Below are 21,493 nucleotides of genomic sequence, written 5' to 3'. Positions count from 1 at the left end.
AGCTCAATCCCTGTACTACAGTTCAGCAACACCCTGAAAGGTGGCTTTTGTCTTTTTGCCATTCTCTTATAGGAATAAGCGACAATCAGAATAAGTAGTGTGATGCAATAGTCCTCTATTTATAGATGACAGAAATTTCAGCAAAAAACAGTGTTGGGATCCTACAGTGATGTATCCGCAACCAAGTATTCACTTTAGAAACTTAAGATTCAAAGGTAAAATGCTATTTTATAAGAGCAACAGTATATTTTTAACAAGATGACACTGAGATACAGAGTCCAGCAATTATGCAATAGAACATCCTAATGATTTGCCATACAGGGAGTTTTATGCTGGGTAAACATAATGATTGCATCTTTGATACAAAAAAAAGAACTTGCCTTTTTACAAAAAACTGAAGTCCAGAATATGAATTACATCCTTTAACATCTATCAACTAGAGTTTTTCTCTGAATATCATGTTTCATTAATACATACTCAAGGGTTACCAGATTATTCTGCTCATACAAACCAAAATGTTCTTTCAGAGCAATGCCTGAGAACCACAGAAGCACAATTTGGCTGGAAAGCACCTCCAGAGTTTATCTAGTCCACCTGCTACAGCAAATCAGATCAGGGACAATTTCATATAGTTCTGGTTATTTTTAATAATGTGTCCAGCTTTCTGAAAAGTGATGACAATCTGTAATCCTGACTGCTCAGTTAAAAACATGAGCTTTGTACTTCCAGTATTTGAATGTAACTTTTTAGTGGAAACATCAATCTTTCAGTTACAGGGTAAAGTGTTGGCGCACTGTGAATTATTGACCACATGTAAAATGTGTGGAAGTAGATCAAATTGAGATGGAAAGGTTTTAGATTTCATTAAAGGACACATCTAAAAGCCTACCCAGTGATGTATGCTGCTTCAGTATCTCTTCAGTTCAAAGAATCACATAGACAAGAAGGTTTTTAACCTTGACAATCATGTCAGTGAGAACAGCTTTAGAATCCAGGAACCTCAGTCAACTAACTTACAACTATGGCAGCCTCATTCAACATTACAACTAATTTTTCAAGTTTGATATGCCTTCAGAGAACTTTCATGCATTCGCTTGAATTATTTTATTTTACCAATTATTTTTGCTTACGTGAGCACAGCAGGCAAGATCCAGAAAAATCCAATTTCAGAAGCACTGAAAAAAATAAAGTGCCAAAATTTTGTTTTCCATGAAAGATTTTTATGGCTCGCAGATGTTTCAGTAAAGTCTACCTATTCCACAGTATTTTTGTCCGTCTCCCACCTTGTCCACATCCATGTTCAGAATAAATGTACCATGTAAACTTCTCACACTGTAGTACTATATCCACCACCTTTATATTCTACAGACTCAAGAGACTTAGGTTTTTTCTGTGTCTTTGTTCTCCTTTTCAAACTAGTACAAATCCAGATTCCCACCCATAATTTTTTTAACCAGCTCTCTGATATACTCCTTAACAAGTGCCATCCTGCATGTTTGTTACTCCCATCACACTTACTTATCCTCCCCAAAACCTTCATCACTTGTGGGCTGTTTTGTCATTTCTATGGCCATTTCTATTGTTATCCTTTTCCATTCTCTGGGACATTTCCTTCATCCTTAGAATAAAATACAATAAAATAAAATGGAACAAAAATACAGCCATTCACAGCATTTTTACTGACATACAATCTTCTGATTTATGGAGACCCGAAATATTTTATCTTTTCAATTCACCTACTCACCGTAGACCAGATCAGTTTGTTGGTACCAGGACACTCCCTTCATCATTCCCTGCAGACCCTCTCAATTCTCCTTTCATTTTCAGCACTTGCAGGAAGTCTCTTCTCTTCTTTACAGCTGCTGCCATGTCCTATCAGTGCCAATCATCTCACTACATTTCAGCTTTCCTCTCTAATTTCAGTCTCAATCTCTCTGCTTCCCACAGCATCCTGCACTTTTCCTTGGCTTCTTTGTTAAATGATCCATTTGATCACTTTTGCTTCCTTTGCCCTGATGCTTTACTTCAGGTCTCTGACTTGCCAAAATGTTCATCCTTTACATTTCATACTTTCATTAAGCGTCTCACTCTTTTTCTGTCTGACTTTTCTCTTGCTGTGTTTTCCTCATTCTAGCTTCCAGCTTTTCTGTCTCATCACTGATGATCAAGCTTCTCCATCTTCCCTTGTGACACTGAAAGCAGTTCCTTTTGACAGCACTGATATGTGCCTTGTGATTACATCCTGTTGGATTTTTCTTTTTCATTTCCTGAGATGGCAATGATTTGAATATTGATTTGGCAATTTTTTAAATATGCTTAATTATTTAGGTTCTTCAAAACAGGCCCCCTCTTTGAACCCCAGAATTCAGAAAAAAGTGTGTTCACTTGGAATACATGAAACATTTTTTTAAATTTCTTCTTTTGATGTTTATCTTTTTTACAGATCATTGTCTTCCCTTTGCCTTAGATGTCAGATTCTGGAAAAAGTGATGTTTTCAATCCAAATGAGAAAGATTGTGCAGACAATTGTTTACAGCTTCTGGCCTTGATGTATGCACTATAAAATGGTGAAAAGATTATTAGATGAAAGCAATTATGTTTCCTTCATTGTCAAGTGAGTATCCCACTCTGTGAATTACACAGAATTTTTTTCCTGACTTTCTCACATCCACAGTGGTTTATTTAATTTCCCAATGCTAAGCTAAACAACCTTGAAACGTACACAGAGATATCATCTATAAATGAAGCCAGCACACCACAGAGTACCTTTCTCTGTGTTACTTCATGAAATGCTTAATGAGATAATTAGAAATTTCCCATAGAAAGTGAGAAATCTGGGTACACAATAACTCAAGAGAGAAAGGATATAAATGAAGGACTCAGTGGATAATGGGATAAAAGGGAGTTGTGAACTGAGTAATACTATCCTTATATTCCTAATTCTCAGGGAATGCTAGAGTGAGCTAGACTCAGTTCAACTAATTGCACTAAGTGGGTGCCATAAAGTGAAGAAGTCAAATGCTTTCTGTCAATCTGATAGTTCACTTTTGAGATTGCAAACTTCCTCCAAACAGAGAAATTCTTCAATAGACGTAATTGAAAGTGGTGTCTGGTTGCTTCCATGTGCAGTGAATGAAAGAAAAAAAATATATTATGAACACTGAAAAGTAAGGACAGGGGTCCATTCTCTTATAGTGAGAACTGGAATAGACTCTGAGTCATCTGGTCAGCAAAGGTTCATACTGCTACTGCTGCTTCACTTCACCTGCCTAAGCAGCATTTGATACTGTTCATAAGGTCACATAGCTGGCATATTTGCTTGATATGGGAAGCCATGAAAAAAAAAAGAGGAGAATAGATATTAGCATTTCAAAATAGTCTAAATATCCTCTCCATTAATTATATCCATGTTTTAAAGTGAAAGGAAAATAGACGTATCCAACAGAAAATGTCAGAAGAAAATTATTCGAAAAAGTAGTAAATTAAGCTCATATTTGCCCACATAATATTGGTTACCATAACAGCTGCAAAACTCTTATGTGTGTGGTATGACTGTGCACTTTTATCTGGATTAATCACTTTCCTTACAAACATAAAAAAAAAAAAATATAGTTCCAAATAGTGGCTGAATAAAAAATAATTCAATATTTTTTTCATTATTTCTCTGTCTTGAATTAATTGTATTTTTGTGATTTTTTTTCTCAAAGTCTGGAAGTGTCAGAAAATAGAATAAAGGGTTTTGAAATGGCTTGTTTGTAATTCTTGGTATTTCATTCATTACTAAATACAAATTGAACTTTAACAAGTTTTGATACAAAAAGAAAGATTCTCAACTCTATGGCAAAGATTTTAGTCATAAGTGGGATTAGGCATCTCTTAAATGGAAGAAGGCTCCTTTGTAGGCAACTCAGCAGTAGATATGTTGACATCTCACATTCCTGCATCGAAGTCTGACTTGTCTTAATTCCATTTCATATTCACCAAAGCAAAACAATCAAACAAGCCAAAGACTTCTTTGGCAGCACTTCTTAGCTCTAGCTCATTCCTAGGCAGAGCAGTGAAAAGCTGTATTGGGCATAAGACTGAACAGATGCAATCTTCAGTCCTTTGGTCTTCTCTCTCATAAACACACTTAGATTCTGTTCCACCTGAAGTATTGATCATATCTGTTACTGCACTCATGCAAAACACTGACTTGGTGGAAGGACTGGAGGAAGGCACAGGAGAGGAAGAGGCAGAGGGTGCAGTCCTTACTGCAGGGGCCTCAGATTTAGAGAGGTACCCGGCTATTAAGGTGTTTTAACAGCATGACAGCTCCCCAACATTTTTCACCCAGAAAGGTGTTGTCTCAGAATTAATTTGATTAACAAGCACATACTAAAGTCCTGCTAGAGCTGAAACACTGCAAAATGGTGGTGACTGCTTGCTTTACTCATTAGATTCATAGCACCTCAAGGTGTGTCCTTTGATATAGCTTTATACTTCTCAGTAGGCCTCCTACTGCTTTTGTTGCAACTGTATGAATAAAAATTAGCAAAAGCCACACTGACCTTTCTTTTGGTCACTCTTTATAATGACTTTATATGCTTGGAAAATTTCAGAATCATTCACTGCTGAACTTAAACCACACAACAGACAAGGGCAGAGGTAGGGAAAAAAAAAAAAGATCCCTTTTGATGTGAATGGGACTCTTTGTTCCAAAGTTACCAAAGTCATTATAATGAAAATGATAATTACCAGTTTTAATTGAGTATTCTGAAATTAAAATAAGGTGAAAAAAACCCAAATAAATTGTGCCATTGCATTCAAGAACATAGTAGGGAATTCAAAACACTTTCAGAAGCTCTTGGGGGATCAATATATTTATATTCTCATGTGGTAATAATCCTTCCCTTCCCTTCCCTTCCCTTCCCTTCCCTTCCCTTCCCTTCCCTTCCCTTCCCTTCCCTTCCCTTCCCTTCCCTTCCCTTCCCTTCCCTTCCCTTCCCTTCCCTTCCCTTCCCTTCCCTTCCCTTCCCTTCCCTTCCCTTCCCTTCCCTTCCCTTCCCTTCCCTTCCCTTCCCTTCCCTTCCCTTCCCTTCCCTTCCCTTCCCTTCCCTTCCCTTCCCTTCCCATTTCTTTTATCAAGCAGAATTTCAAAATTTTATCTCAGTCCTATTAAATAACACAAAAATCAAGATTGGTGTTCCTCTAAAATATGATGGTGCTAAGAATGTAGAAATGGAATTGCTTAGTAATAAAATAAAATTATCTGGCATTTCAAAAGTTCTGCTTCAAAGTTTTTAAGCACTTTTAATGATTTACTTAAAAATCAAATAAAAGAAGCATAAATCTAGATACTTTCAAGTCAAAGTTAGGCTGTTCAGAAACTCTGGCATCAGATTGTCTCATAGCTGGGGTTATGCCACAGAGCTCGGAAAAAATCTTGTCACCACAAGGAAATATTAAAAGGTTTTTCAGCCTTGCTCATCTTTCACCTCTCAGACAGATAAACAGCTGAAAACACAAGGCCTCCTCTGCTGTGTGTTTGCAACACCAAGGTTGCTTTTTTGTCCTACTGTGAATCCCTATGAGTGAGATGAAGAAAGATAAAGAGAAACATACATTAATAAGTAAAGAAAAAGTTAATAAGGAATCTGACTGCTTATGCAAACATATAATGAATATTGATGTTCCTGTGTGAAGGAAACAGAAAATTTCTTCTTGGTTTTATGATCATCTGATTGGATCTAGGTTTCTTGGTTCCCAGGAACTCAACTTACGTGAATTTGTTTTTTTGTTTGTTTTCCTGGTTTACTTCTAAATGTAGATTTTCTGTGGGGCAGGGACAGCCAGTTGTATGGACTATGGAAGGTAAATTGGACTCATAAATAATGAACAAAGAACAGATTTTGAAATATAGTTTGATATTTAAATGCTATAGATTCAACTGTTTAAATGGAAATCAAATATACAAATACCTTTGGAAGTCCCAGAAACATTCTACTGTATAATCAGGTATAGTTAAGAGGAATAAATTGAGAGGTTTTCTTGATTAAATTCTGAACTACTGTTAAATGTGGTATTGTGCCAGGGAATGTGTTTAATGAACCTGGGATTTAAAATACAGAGGAGAAACATAAGGAAAAAAAAGGTAATGTGTTAAAGGAAAAAAAATTAATAACACACAAACTCAGTACTCAGTTTGATTTAAGGCATGACCTGTCTCCTAATCTTCTTTTCCACCTATTGGCTCCTTAGGCAGCACACAGGCATCAGGCAGCCAGACTGTAAGCCAGCATGGCAAAAGGTGGGATGTGCTCCAGCCAATGCTAGTCCCAGGTTTTATAATTGTTTATAAGAAATTCAGAGGTTCTTCGTAGTTGGTTTTTAGCAAATGCTAATGTATCTTCAGATTGTATTTGAAAATAATGCATGTCATCCATAACCATATCCATTTATCTTAACTACTCCATTTTTCACTGTCACTGAGTTTTTTTGTAGTTTATTGTTATGCTACTTATAAGATGTGTATTTTTTTCTTAATAAAACTTCCTTATATTAACTTTTATTTCTCTTTTTCATAGTTTCTTTCACAACTCTTTCTCCTTTCTCTAATGCAAGGTTCTTTTCCTCTCAAACTCTTTTCCCTTTTCCTTCTATTGCATTTTTATACATATTCCCTGCCATACTATTTTGCTTCTTTTTTTCTTTTTCCCTCCAGTTATTTCATGGTTTCTGTTCCTCAGAAGATGTTTAGAAGCAGAAGCAAGGACCTGACACATACCTGTTTTCATAACTTATATGTGTGTATGTATATGTATATGTGTATATCTATATATATCTATATATATATCTATATATATGTATATGTTTGTATATACATGAATATGTACGTTTGTATATGTATATGTATATGTATATGTATATGTATATGTATATGTATATGTATATGTATATGTATATGTATATGTATATGTATATGTATATGTATATGTATATGTATATGTATATGTATATGTATATGAGTCCTATACTCTGTGCTTCTAGATAATTAGATTTTTCTACTCCACATCTCTTTTTTCTAATGCTAATTAGAAATTGTACACTATTTGATTAATTCTGTGATTAACTGATGTTTTAGGAACACAGTTACTTTGGAGATCCCTTCTCAGCAATTTAGGGAAAAGGAGTGGCTGGAAAACTACTGCTCAAGGGCACATATATAGCTCATGTTAATTTTACTCTAAGTTTTCCAATAAGATAGGGGATACAGAAAATTCATGAGGCAAAATATGGAAATCAGATGGAATTATGAAAATATTGGATCTGAAAGTAGTTGTAAGAACGTGTGTAATTTGTCCGCTTTTAGAGTCTGAGAGACAACATTTCATCAGACAGCTATGTTAGTTCTTGGATCAATTCTTATTTTCTTCTTATAGGAACTTATTAACAAATTTCAGTCTCTACAGTAGTTTCTTATTCATTGAAGAAGTATCTACAGAGGGTTTAATTTTTCATTCTTTTAAAATGAGAAGACACACATCTCTATGTTTTTCCTCCTCAACATTATTTATGTCTATTTATACATTTGTTCTTTATTTGTAATGTAAATGGTTTGCTACAGTACAAATGCAGACATTTAACTTTTCATCACTTAACTAAGAATTCACTCTATTGATAATTAATGCATTAATCAATTTTCTTGTCAATTTATCTCATGTAATTTAACATTTATGACCCAAGACATTGGAAATACTGCCTCATCCCTAAGAATTCGTCAATTTAACCCTTACCAGCATGGGCTCATTTCAATAACTATTAAAAAGAAAAATGAGGAGAATTTGTCATGCACTTGAGGGCTAATAATAAGATTTTTTTAGAAAAAAAAATAAAAATGTAATTATTCAATCACAGTAATATATTTAATTGTATTCCTAATACTGAACTATTTTGGGTTAGACAAGAGAGTCTATAAAGATAACAGCAATACTGTCAGGAAACAAAAGATCCTAATACCGTTCACAATAATTGTTATTTCAGAATGGTTCAAATTAGATTCCAGAGTGATTAAAATCACCATTTCAAAAAATAAGCTTATACAGGGGAGGTAAGAGTAGACATCTGACAGAAATTACTTTCCTGCATTCCATTATTTGTCACAAAAGAGTAGGTTCTTGGAAGCTGCATGGAAGAAATTTGATGCCAAAGTAATATTACCAAAAAAATCTACTTTGCAATTAGATGAAAAGTTAGACAATAGAGTGTTCACCATGGTAATGTTTCCCTAGCATTTTTAGTTCACAAAAACAAAATATTGGAAAGAAAAAATGGAATAACCACATTTTATACCACTGTGATTCCAATATTTTATCTTTAACATTCTATTATTAAAAAACCCTAATGAACCCTCACTCTTCTACCTGTTCAATCTCTTTGAACATATGTGCTTTGGGATAAGAGGAAAAAAGGCGTATGAGAATACTTCAAACAATAAAGCTCATTTAGAGCCACAATTATATGCATACACATTTAATTGGGATGATGATTATTAGAAATGTTTTCATTGAGAAAAGCATTTATGGAAAAGGCCTTGAATCTTTGACTTAGACCTTATCTGCTGGCATAGCTGTGACTTCTAGATGGCTTTTAGAGTCTGTGCATATTTATCAGCACATAGTCTATGATCATATCACCAGAAAGGCTTTTAAGGTAGATCAAAGAGATGGCACCATAAGAAGTGACCAAGGATGCACTTATGCCTTAAACCCACACCAAATGCATCTAAACTATCTCTGATGTGCTTGCCTGGATGGCTACAGAGGATTCAAAACTAGAGCAGCATCACTGGTTTGATTTTCAGACACTTGTGAGTTAACTGGGTAATACAGGAGGCTCTCAGAAAGCTGAACATAGATATTAGCTCAGTGACCTAGGCAAACTTTACAACAAAACTCAAGGTAAACCAGCACATAGGTTCAGAAGTAAGCCATTGTTTGTTGATTATTTCTGTAGTTGCATTTTATCCAGCTAGGCTGATGAGGGAACCTGTGCTTCTGATATAAATAATCATTAACACATCACCACAACATCAGTAATGGAAATACTGGAATGTGTTACTGGTGTAAGCAAGCACTTGAAATTACACAGTACTTACAGGATGCCAAAATCAGGACAGTTCCCCATCTTAGAAGGAAATATTTGATTTTAGTCTCCCAACGTCTTTTTTAGATCCCTTTAAGACTGCCTATTTAACTTCAGTCTTTTGTGCACTTGTTCCATCCTACTTCACTTACTTAGCATCCACTTTCCTTCTTATAGCTTATCATCTTTAATTCTTCTGAAGTGTACTCAACATTCAGAATGAGAATTAATTTCTTTTCCTCAAGATCAGTTAAGAAATGGATAAACATGTTAGCATAAAACAGGGAACACAATGTACTTACATTTTATTTTCAGCCTTCTATTTTCCAGTAATTATTTGCCAAGGAATTGGCATTTTATCTAACAACATAACATAAGTTTTTAACCTCTGAGTAATACTGACACAAATATTTATATATTAAGCATCAAGCTTATCTTGCAACATAGAGATGTTTCCGTATAAACCATTTAAATGTCTTTTTCTGGGAAAGTAGGAGAGAGAGTGGCATGTATACCAAAGAAAAGCAAGCAGCAACAGAAAAATGAAAATTTTTTTGATACCAAAGGAACAAATAATTTTTCCCTAGTTCTAAAATGTATCTCACAATTTTCTGTTCCCCTGTGTAAACAGCTCAGTCTTTTAAATAAAATAACAATTTCCTCCTTTGACAACATTTCTCCCCTTTGATCAGTGGTTTATATGAATTTGAACTTTTTAATTTCCAGTGTACCATGCTGTCATTATTCCTTCTTGGGAAAACGTTTGAACTTTATGAGAACATGCTGTGGTTGAAAATAATGACCTTGGATTAAATAAAGAAAGCAGAGCCATGTCCAAAAGCATGCAGAACAATGATGCTTTTACCTCCAGGCAGTGTCACATTAGTTGCTCTATACTCAGTAGGAGCTGAAGGCTTTTCCAACATATTTGCTTTGAAAATTTCACAGATAACATTAATTTGAAAAACTGCTGGTAATCATGCAGGAAGCCAATAACAGAACTATAGTAAATGCCATATTTATGTAAGTGAATAAACATATTTTAAAAAATAAATGGTCCTATTTTTCTCATCCCACTAGCTTATATGTTTGGATGTGCATCTGCTCTGGCCAATAATTTATACTGACTTCTAAATCTGACATTTTTGCTTATTCTATGGAGTAAAAGCTTCCAAATTATATTCTTCCTCTGAGAAACCCTTACTGTGTATTTTCTCAGTTAGAACCATTGCTAAGTCACTGTTCCTTCCTTCAAAAATCATCTTTTCTTTGTCTCCAATATACATTAAGATCTTCAGGATTTATTTTCTGTAAACATCAGGGACTTTTATTATACTGACAAAATGTAATGGAAATGAAATGTGGATACAACTTAGACATGCATGTGAAAAGCATTGCCTGTTTTAATGCAACAATCACAGCTCAGAAGGAAAGATGCCACATCATCATGTGGCATCTTCATAATTCATGAACAAATCACGAACAGAAAAAAATGTATCTGAGAAAGCTGTGACCTGCTAATGTGTGTGACAGGATCAGTCTGAGAGTCTGAACTTGGTTGAGTAATGGATGGATTGGGAATGTTTATTTCAATTTCTGTCCAGTTCCTTTTCAGCTGTCTGACAATCTTACTATGCCATATATTATATCATGGTTGTTTAGCTGGCTTTTGACAAGATAGACACCACAAAAGGAAGTCTCGTTCTACTTTGTTAAAAGCAGTTTTTGGACCTAGAAATAAAAGAGCTTTTAAATAAGTTTTAAAAAACAATTTTATTACAGTTAAAAAAAAAAGAAGACATAATTACAGTAAATTATAATTTTTCATTTTCTCAGTGGGTTCTCCTCTGATATTTCTGTAATATTTCTATGTAACATTTGTTGATAACAGTATGACGGGAATAAGCCAGAGAAAGGGCCTGGCAAAAAATATCTTCCTCCTTTGTATTTCCTATTGAAGATGTTGAAGATCAACAAATGGATGACCTGACACAGTATGATAAGTCTTTTGTTCGGATGTATTCTTGCAGAGTTGCTGCTTGTATTTCCCTCTAGCTACCATTCTGTCCATCTTGCCCAAGAATGTTACAACAGGTTGCAATAGAAAATTCAGAAAGGCTTTTATTCTTTCCATTGTTTCAAAAGTGTACTTTTCTACAATTGGCAAATATAAGATACTATATTTGAGAAACACAGTAATTCTTACTAGATTTGTAGGAATATATGAAGAGTCATTCAAAAAATACCTAAAATTGCAGAAAGTTATTTGCAATCTCCTGCTACAAGAAAACTTAGGAGCAAACACATTCTTGTAAGTTTAAAAGTTGTGGATTTAACATGTATTTTTCGGGTGGGGTGTTTATATGCTGTTGTAGTTTTTCAGTGGGACTTTTATCCCAGTAAGTACTCTTACTTCTCAGGGTATCAATCATCTTTTCCACATAATTATGACCACACTATTCAACAATTCTCTGTCTTTTGTGGAAGCTGGTTTAATGATTGTGTTGTCACAGAGATGAGATTATGTTAAATCCTAACATTGTTTTGGTATTGAACACTGCCTGCACGGCTTTTGAAGGAAACAATCAGATTAAGGAAAAAAAAAAAAAAAGTTGCAGATCAATCATGGAACTGAACAAAATTTATCAGCAAACCTAAAACATATACATTAGGCCACAAAATTTTTAAAGGTTTTTTGTTCCAATAACATGCAAATATTCAACTCCCAAATTCTACTGATTCTTGTCTTGAAATAAGTACTATCAGTTCCAGCTGTGTACATTAATGACCACCTTGAAAAGAAGTTTTCATCCAATCTAAATTTAGATAACTAGTTTAGATACTGTAGGAAAACAAGCTTCTTAAATAATCACTTTTTTATTTCTCTGTGCCAGAGAGATTGCAAAATTTATAATATTTTACATTTTAATTTATTTTCTTATGATGAAAAATTCAATTAAGAGGTTTCTGCAGGAAAGGTTTTCACCTGCCAGTTAGTGGGAAGGAGAGAGACATTAAGAGTTCCTCAAAATTTCCTAAGGGTCCTTAAGGTTGGAGGCATTGCTTTTATTTATTTTCATATATAGGCTGGATTGTGCCCACACAGATGTTTTCCCACTCATCCTCCATCAAACAGGCAAGAGGTAAAAAATATCATTAAAAGTTTGTGGATGAAGATAAGGACAGGGACACAACTTAGCAATTGCCATCAAGGACAGAACAAACTTGAATTCTATTCTATTCTATTCTATTCTATTCTATTCTATTCTATTCTATTCTATTCTATTCTATTCTATTCTATTCTATTCTATTCTATTCTATTCTATTCTATTCTATTCTATTCTATTCTATTCTATTCTATTCTATTCTATTCTATTCTATTCTATATAATGTATATTAATGTATTAATGTATTATTTCATGTAATTGCAACAAAATAGGGTAGTGAGAAGAAAAACTAAGTTAAAAGCACCTTTTCCCCACCCCTCACTTCTTTCCACGCTCAGCTTCACGCTGAGTCTTCTACGCTCTGAGCAGTGCTAGGGAATGGGGAATGGGGAATGGGGATTGCAGTCAGTTCCTAGCATTGTGTCTATGAATCTTCTTCCTCTTCACACTCAGGCTGCAGTTCTTCGAGAACTGCTCTAGAATGGGTCCTGTCCATGGGATGCAATCCTACAGGAACAGTCTGACCCAGTGTAGGCTCCTGCAGGTAGTGCAGGTTGATATCTGCTTCACCTTGAACCTCCTTGGGCTGCAGGGGGACAGCCTTCCTGAGCACAGCCTGCGCCCCACTCTGCAAGGGAATCTCTGCACCTCCTCCCCCTCCTTCTTCACCACCCGTAGTGTCTCTGGGGCTGCTTCTCTCGCATAATCTCACTCCCCTCTCCCAGCTGTTTTGGCTGGTTTATACCTTACATACATTATCACAGAGATGCTAGCAGCAATGTTGCTGAGAGACTCAGCTTCAGCCAGCAGGGTGTCCTTTTGGGACCCAGCTGGAATTGACTGCCCAATGTGGGAGCAACTTCTGGGGTCTTTCCACATAAGCCACACCTGCCACCCCCAGTGTTATCAAAATCTAGCCACATAAGCCCACATAAACCCAATACAATACTTAAATCCAAGAGCACATTTTTTTCTTGTTTTATTTTTCTAATAGATTTATAATAAAAAGTAATTATATTTGCTATTTTCACTTTATATTGACTCTTGATTATTAGGAAAATGGTAAAAATATCTTTGCATTATAATATTTGTCACTTGGATCTGAATGATAAAAAAACAGTAATTTGGGGAGCAAGATACATTTTAGGTTTAATTTTGGGAAAAAAGACAGCAAATAATATTGAAATAGAATGCGTGGGAAGTACATGTTGAGTAGAATGTGAAATCAAATTAATCACACACTCAGGAAAATTGAAATAGATACACTTTAAATTTCCTAATTCCTAATTTTGACTGCAAATTATCAGTGCTCAGGGGAAATGGAAAATAAGAGACAACAACAGAAAATTGGGTCTGCAGGCCAGAAGTCAAACAATGAGGGAATAGTGGAGTAAGAACGGTAAACTGACCCAGTGGTAAATAAACAAGGAATAGAAAAAACAAGCTTTGCTTTTGCAAATAAAAGTTTTTTCTTCTTTTTATTTTATTACTTTTTATTTTGTATACTAAGATGAGGGGAGACTCTAGAAACAGGAAAAAGAGCAATATACTTCTCTGTAAAACATCAGCCACTCCTGCAATCATGAATCTCTTATCTATAATGTACAACAGTATGGGGATTGCTATAAAATACTTTGAGAAACAAGAAAAACAATTTTTAAAATTGAGTATTGTCCCTCATCTGTTTGAAGGTACTTATTGGCTTTTCAATTACCTGCATCAGAATTCCAAATTGAAATCCTTTATTACTACTGCTTAACAAAATGTGCTTTTGTAGCAAAGCTTTGCACTAACCACCATTAATCCAGAAATATTTAATGTCTTAGAAGGATTACAGTACATTGGAGGATCAGAATTAAGAAAGGATTTCTCTGTTAATGATTTGACCCTTGGAAAGGGGAAAACTCCTATGCTTATGTTCTGATTTAGTTATTTCTTTAAAATTCAGGCAATACTTACCCATGGCTTCCAATAAAAGCTAGATAAGGTCCAATTCTTTCTCCGCATCTCCCATCTCTCTTTCACATTCCAATAAAAAACCTTGGTTTAGGCTAGTCTCCTTCTTGCGAATGTAAAGAAATGTAAAATTATTTGCAGTCTGATATGTGGCAAATAACTGCAAGGAATATAAAATCAGTGCCTCTTTGCTTTGTAAAGCCAAGCCTAAGAAATAAAACAACAGCCAAATATTATATCTAATATAAAAAATATTATACCACAAAGAAGCATAGGCAGACTTAATCAATTATGTATTTAGTATCAAAACACCTATGAAAAATTATCCAATTTCATAACAGCTGAAGTTTTGTTACTAATTATACCAGATCACCATAATAGCAGGCAGTATGACACATAGACAGAACTTATACAATTCCCTTTTTTTAAATCTAGTGCTTAAATGACAATTTTCTAGAATAAAGGATGCATATTAGTTTTATTTATTTATTATTTGTGGCTTTTGCAAGAGTGGTTCAAGAGTTGAATTTATGCTCCTTAGGCACATCTGAAATTCCATAAAAGAAATGCCAAAACCTTTACACAAACAGTAAAAAGGTCACTTTAGCTCTCTTGCACCAAAGTGAATAGCATCTGCATCTGAAAAAGAAGCTGATGGGAAGACTGATGGGAGAGTCCCTCTCAGACTGACCTTCCATCAGAGGCCAGTGGTGAAATTTACAGTCACAGAAGGCAGACAACCCTTTCATGGACCTACAAGGTTGCATTCCCATGAATTGTCATTCATGTCAGCACATTTTCTCTTCCATAAAACATGAAGAAGCAGTTACATTCAACTCTGATACAAATAACAGAAAAAAGAAGCCCAACCTGGGATTTATGTTCATTAATATTTTCTTTTATTGTATCCCTGTTTCTGTCTCCCAAAATGCCTGATAGTTTCAGATATTCCTAGGAACAAATAATTGTGATGTGAAGAACCTACTGTTAATATGATCCTGCCTATTATATGAGCTACGAAGAGGAGAGAATTTTCACAGAAATACACTGTACTATATATACTGACGTAGATTGCAGATATCAGTGGGTAATATAAAGAGTGATTTATTACATTTAAAACCATTTTGGTAATTTTACCCAGGAAATAAGCTTGGAAATGTTAAGAGCTTCTTTAGGCAGATGATTTTTATAGCATGGTACACACTGTGTGCCAAAACGACCAGCATCAGAAATCGTACTCTTTTCTTGGCCTAAGCCGGAACACTTCCAAAGCCATATAAATTAAACTGGACTATCCTTAGAAGAATTAACTTTAAATCACTCTCTGATTTACAGAGAAACAGCTTTTTCCAGTATGAACATTTACAGTTCTTTAACAGCAGCTTTGAGAGACCCTGTGAGACCATGCCTGGTACCAGGCCAAATGGTCCAGAAGTTTTTTCCTCAGAAGCACAGGAACCACTTGGAATAGTTTAAGCGATTTTTTATAGTAGTTCTACAAAAGTTATTTCTTAGCCTCTGAATTACCCAGAACACCAAATTAAAAAATTTTTTCCATTGTTCCTTTATGTCAACTGAAGAATTTAATTTTGTTCCTTTATTTTGAGTTGACCCTGCCTGACATACCACGTGATAAAATTGAAACACTTCCTCTTCATTCTGCATATAAGCATCACCCTGTGTTCAGAAAGGAAAAAAGAACAAAAGCCCTAATATTAGCTATATTAGCTATATGGGAAAGAAAAATCAAACCTGGCTATAAAGAAATAATAGCTGTTGACTCAAAGAGATGGCTGTTTCATTCTCTCATTCACTTGTTTGTCTCTCAGTCTCTTTCTTACCTACAAATTCAAGGAAAAAGTTTTTAAAAATGGACAAAAAGTTAGACCCTCCTGAAGATTAAGGGTCTTAATATTTCTTCCAGGTTCCAAAGTAAGATATCCCCCATTTTTGGTATTAGAGAAGAAATCACTGAAACTTTAAGACAGGACCCTAAACCCAGTTTGAGTTGCTGGCTAATAAATGTTTGGATCACACAAGCTTATCTGGGTCTTGGCAATCAGATTCTAGTTTAACAAAGTTGAGGTCAGGAAACTGAACTTGTAGAATGGAGCACTCATGCAGAACAGAGAGATTACACAGTTTTTGACACACCATATATTATCTTTTCTTTCCTTTTAATTTTTTTTTGTTGTTGTTACTAAAACCTCCATGTTTTAATGTGTTTATTATAAATTACTTAAGATCAGAGTTTGCAGGTGAAGAAATCAAGGATTTTTTTAATCAAAGATGAATGAGAAGAATTAGAAGACTATAATTTTGTGCAATAATGCAAAGAAATATCTGTAGTAAACTCCTACTAAACATTTAAATTTCCAAAGGATAAAATATAAATGTTTTAAACAAATAGATGTAATTGGGTTATTAATAAAGATGCAACAGGATCTAAAATTCTAAAAGACTCTTTTCTTCTGATTTCTGGAATGGTGTGATGAAGTAGCTAAATTTTCTTCTTAGGCTTTATTGAAGTGCTTGTTCCTCATATACTGTCAAACAATATATAGGGGAAGTGCTAGAGCGATCTTTAGTCTGGTTCAGTGCAGCCATGAAAATACTTCTATACTTACTCATGATCCCCATCATACCACATATAACTAAACTATGAAAGCAAAGAATAACAAAAACACACTAAGAAGTGTGTCTTGTAGTAGAATAATGTATGGCTAAAGAAAAAACTACCTCAGGAAAGGTGTGTGGGACTGGTAAAAGCCTTCTTTGCCTAAGAATAGAGACATTTGGATAAAGTTTAATCTCTAGAACAGTGAAACGAGACCTGGGTAACTCACAGCATTGCTGTCACTGATGATCCACAATGACCTCATAGGTTAAGAATACCGTTATGAAGATTTATAAAATAACACTCCCTAAGGAAATTTAGCATCTTCACAGACAGAACATTTATGCTTTGAAGATACTGTGAGCAACATGATTTGATAATACTCATCCGTAATATATAGAGCATGAGACTTGGGACCAGGAGCTGCCCTCCATGCTGGAGACAGACATCTCCAATGGATCTACTGCAGGACATTGCTGAGGACAACCCTCAGCCAAGATGATGATGCCCCTGGGAAATCACATTTAAGAAATGGTAAAATGCTGCTGCAGCTTCCCCTGCAGCTGGTGCAGACACCACAAAGGAGCAGGCATCTACACTTGAGCTTGTAGAGAAATCCATGCTGGAGTGGGTTTACCCTGAAGGACTGCAGTCCATGGACAGGATCCACTGTGGAGCAGAGGAGATGTGAGAAGAAGAAAAAGCTGGTGCACAGTGACTATAACTCACTTCTCCAACTTCCCACAGCAGTGAAGGGATAACAGGTAGAGAAGCTGGGAACTGATCTGTTAAGTTGAGCCTGGAAAGGAAAAGGAATAGGGAAGAGTGATGTTTTGATTTTTATATTTGTTTCTCACCATTCAAATCCATTTTTACTGGTAAAAAACAAAGTTTCCCCAAGCTCAGTCTGTTTTGGATGTGAAGGTAATTGGCAAGTCATCTCTCTATCATTATCCTCAGCCATCTGCTTTTTCATCTCATTTTCTTCCCCTGACCTGTTGAGAAGGTGGAGTGAGACTGTCTGGAGGGGGTTTGACCTAGAGTCAAGTTATCCCACCACAGGTAGGAAGTCGCAGCTCTTAAGTTATTACCAGAGCACAGGAGGGCACACAATGCCAGGCTGGTGTCTATTCAGGGAGATGCCCACTTCTAAATGAGACTGGTGCAAATATAAAACCTTTCACACATGAATAAACTGCTTGGCCATGTGATTTCTGTTGAAGATTTTCCAAGTAATCTTACCCATGTTGTCGGACTCTTAACTGCAGGGTGACAAGGAAAGTCTTTCAATGCAGTTGAATTCAGCTGCTGAAAGGTCCTGTTTACCATGTTCACACTCCTAGCTTTTCCCTTGCAAGCTTGAGCCCACAGGATGGGTTGGCTGACACATTTGCTTGATAGAAAATTAATGCTCTCTTCCCTCCCACATGCTGAGAAGTGTACTTTCTGTCATCAGTGAGCTGAACCAACTCATCCTTATGGGAAGCTGCATAAAGATAGATGATATAGGGCAAGAGGAGGAAAAAAGACCAGGCAATATGTCAAAGTTATGTCAGATTAGGTATGAAAGGAAAACGTACCTTGGTAAATGTCTGTAGAAGTGCTTGGTGAACTTACAGCTGAATATTTTGTGATTTTTTTTCCTATCCTTCAAAATTAGTGTCTATGTTCTATGTTTGTTCCACGTGCATTTGGAATGGAAATGTATCTGTGGGTGACATAAAAAAACAAACATAATTTTCTGCCTAAGGGTAGTAGTGAAAACATTTGTCTATTCCTGCATTAACACTTAGAATCATTTTGCTTATTTACATGTCTTTCAGACCTAGTATTGCAGTAAGTATGCAGGCAGATTTTTACATCTCCAAGTGGGGAGAACAGTTACATCTGTCTGTAGCAGGTAGTAACTGGAATAAAACACCCTGTAGAATCCACTGTCATTTTAAAAATGTGGGATAGACTAAGTGGCTCCAGATTCCTTGGTAGATGGTAAACACTATATGATGTGATCAGCGACACGTTTTTTAACTTGAAATGGAGTTAACTGCAGGAAAACAAAAATCATCCAAAGCAGTATATTAATAGTGAATTTCATAATTTAAGAAAATTAACAATTTATCTACTACATTTATGACCAGATTTTCTCCAAAATAACTTTCTGAATCAAATAAAATTTAATCTTACATCAATAAGATTGATACATCAAATATATTGAATCTTAGTAAAATTTCATTGATCTTTCCAGCAATAAGAACAGTAAGAGATAATAAAAAAATTGTCAGTTACAAAAGCTACTGATATAACTAATCTATTGGACATACATATGAACATTGATTTAAAGTCAAACTTCAAATTGAAAAAGGAGGCTGATACAACAGCTTTTTGTTTGCCAAAATTTTCAGGAAGAAACACTATCCTGAAATTTAAAATTAGGGGCCCTGTTTTGTTAGCTGGAGTTTCATTTATGCCTCTGGAAGGGCAGTGCCTGTGAGAATACCAAATCTTCTTGTATCAATAAAGGGATCTAACTGGAATGTCCATGGCTATAAAGTCTTGTAAAATGGTGGGGTCTTCTAAGGATCAGGAAATCATTTTCTCAAATGAGTAAAGAATTCATAAATCAGGGAGGCTAGAGGAACAGGTTTAAGTTTCCTGATGTCATGCTGTCAACACCAGATCATCTAACACCGTTACATACCTTTTCTTATTTTGTAGAACACACCAGGGAACAGCCTAGGAGTTAGGAAATGTAGCCTTGGAGATTCTGCAAAGAAGGAGGAGATGAAACTCACACATCATGCACATATGTTGCACCACCTGCTCTTTGTGTAAAAGAGAATTGCACAAGAACTGACATTTCTGGGAAATTATCTTTTTCTATTTCTTTATAAATAATCAGCATAAGTGGAATATTCTGTGCCAAATCAAATATTTGCACTTCTCCTCTTCATATCTCTCATTTTTCGTGTATCACTAGAAAACCTGAATATGAATTAGGTTCACTAAAAGTTAAGCTTGGCTTTTGCTGGGGTCTTGAATACACCAAGAGACTCTGCAGCCATCATCCTTGTCCCTTGTCTGTGCTGTGCCATGAGTATTTCTGCGCCATTTTTTCCCTTATCTTGCTGATGCTGACCTTGCTGATATGACTTGCAGGCTTTGACTTGGACCTCTTTTATCACTGTGGATTCAGACGGGTACGACAGGGCTGTTACCCAAGCTTGTCTCCTCTCATGAGCCTTGCCAGACCACACCCTTGCTGGTGAGGACACCAGTTCTCCCTGCCTCACTCTCACCATTTAGCTTGCATTCTGCTTCATGAAACTGCCCAGCCTTCCTGTGCACTGGCTTATGCTTGTTGTCATTTTGTTTAGGTTTATTTATTTACAATTATTATTCAGTAGAGAGCTGCTCAGCTGAAGCTAAAAGGTCAATTTATGGAGATTGAGTTCTTGTTATTCCCAATTCAGCAACTTAGCAAAAAACTTATTAGACGCTTAGTGAATAAAATATTGCTCAGTGGGGTTGATCTGCATTAAGTCTCTTATTAAAATCAGCTTTAGGAAAGAATGGAAAATGTGCTATTTTTCCACAGAAGACAACAACTCAGAAACAGTTGCATTGTTAAGATTTCTGGCAAAATCTTCAAAGTCTGGTAGAGAAGTAAAAATACACAAAGTGATTGAAAAAAACCCAACATAGGATAATTTTGGAATGAATATAAATATTTTTTTACTCTCAAAGTACAAGTGCTCCATTGAAGATAAGGTAGTAGAAGTTTACCCTACAATAGACATGAGCTGCACCATGTATAATATTTTACCCTAAATCTTCTCAAAGAAGGCATAATCATAACGAATCAAAACTGGTTACTAGAAAGCAGTTGCCCTTCTATCACTGGTGATAATGATGTGGGGACTTCACCAAGAATCACGACAGAACAGTGCAATGATAAACTTTACCTATGAATAATTTTATTTTCTTTTTCCAGAGTTTCTTATAAATAAACATATTTACAAGGATTATGGTTTTAGGACTGAGCTTCCAGATAAAACAGAGGATTTTCAGCTCTTGCTTTGTTTTATGCTAACAGTTTGAAAAATAAGCAGCTCAAAAACCATTCTGACACACTGCCACTGATCACTGAATGAGAATTCTTCCCACCTACTCTGTAAAGCTACCTAAAATACAAAAAAAAGCTTTTGATTTTAAAAACAAGGAATTCTTTAAGGGTTAGATGCTAATGTGTTGAGCAAGTCTTAAATACTTTTGGAGCAGCAGGATGTCCACGTGACCTGTTTTCATGAAGACACTCAAGACAAGCTAAATAAATGAGACTTGTGGGGCAATAACAACATGATGCTACTGCTCAGGGAATTCGGGCTAGCTAACATATGTTTCAAATCCAAAGTATATTCCATGCAGCCACTACAAGACTTAAATTACAGCAGTATTCCTGACCACAAGTAATTTGCTCAGCTCCTTGGCTAGTGTGCCATTGTGGCTCTGGCTGACGTTTCACACTTTGTGCTGTACATCACAAAGAAATGCATATTCAGGGTTAGGCACTGGGTGGTGCCGAAGAGCTAGTCAGTAGGAAAATTGTGCAGATCTTAAACTGACTAATATT

This window comes from Poecile atricapillus, chromosome 2, assembly GCF_030490865.1.
Source record: "Poecile atricapillus isolate bPoeAtr1 chromosome 2, bPoeAtr1.hap1, whole genome shotgun sequence".
NCBI classification, from domain to species: Eukaryota; Metazoa; Chordata; class Aves; order Passeriformes; family Paridae; genus Poecile; species Poecile atricapillus.
Note: the sequence above shows the minus strand (reverse complement) of the source record.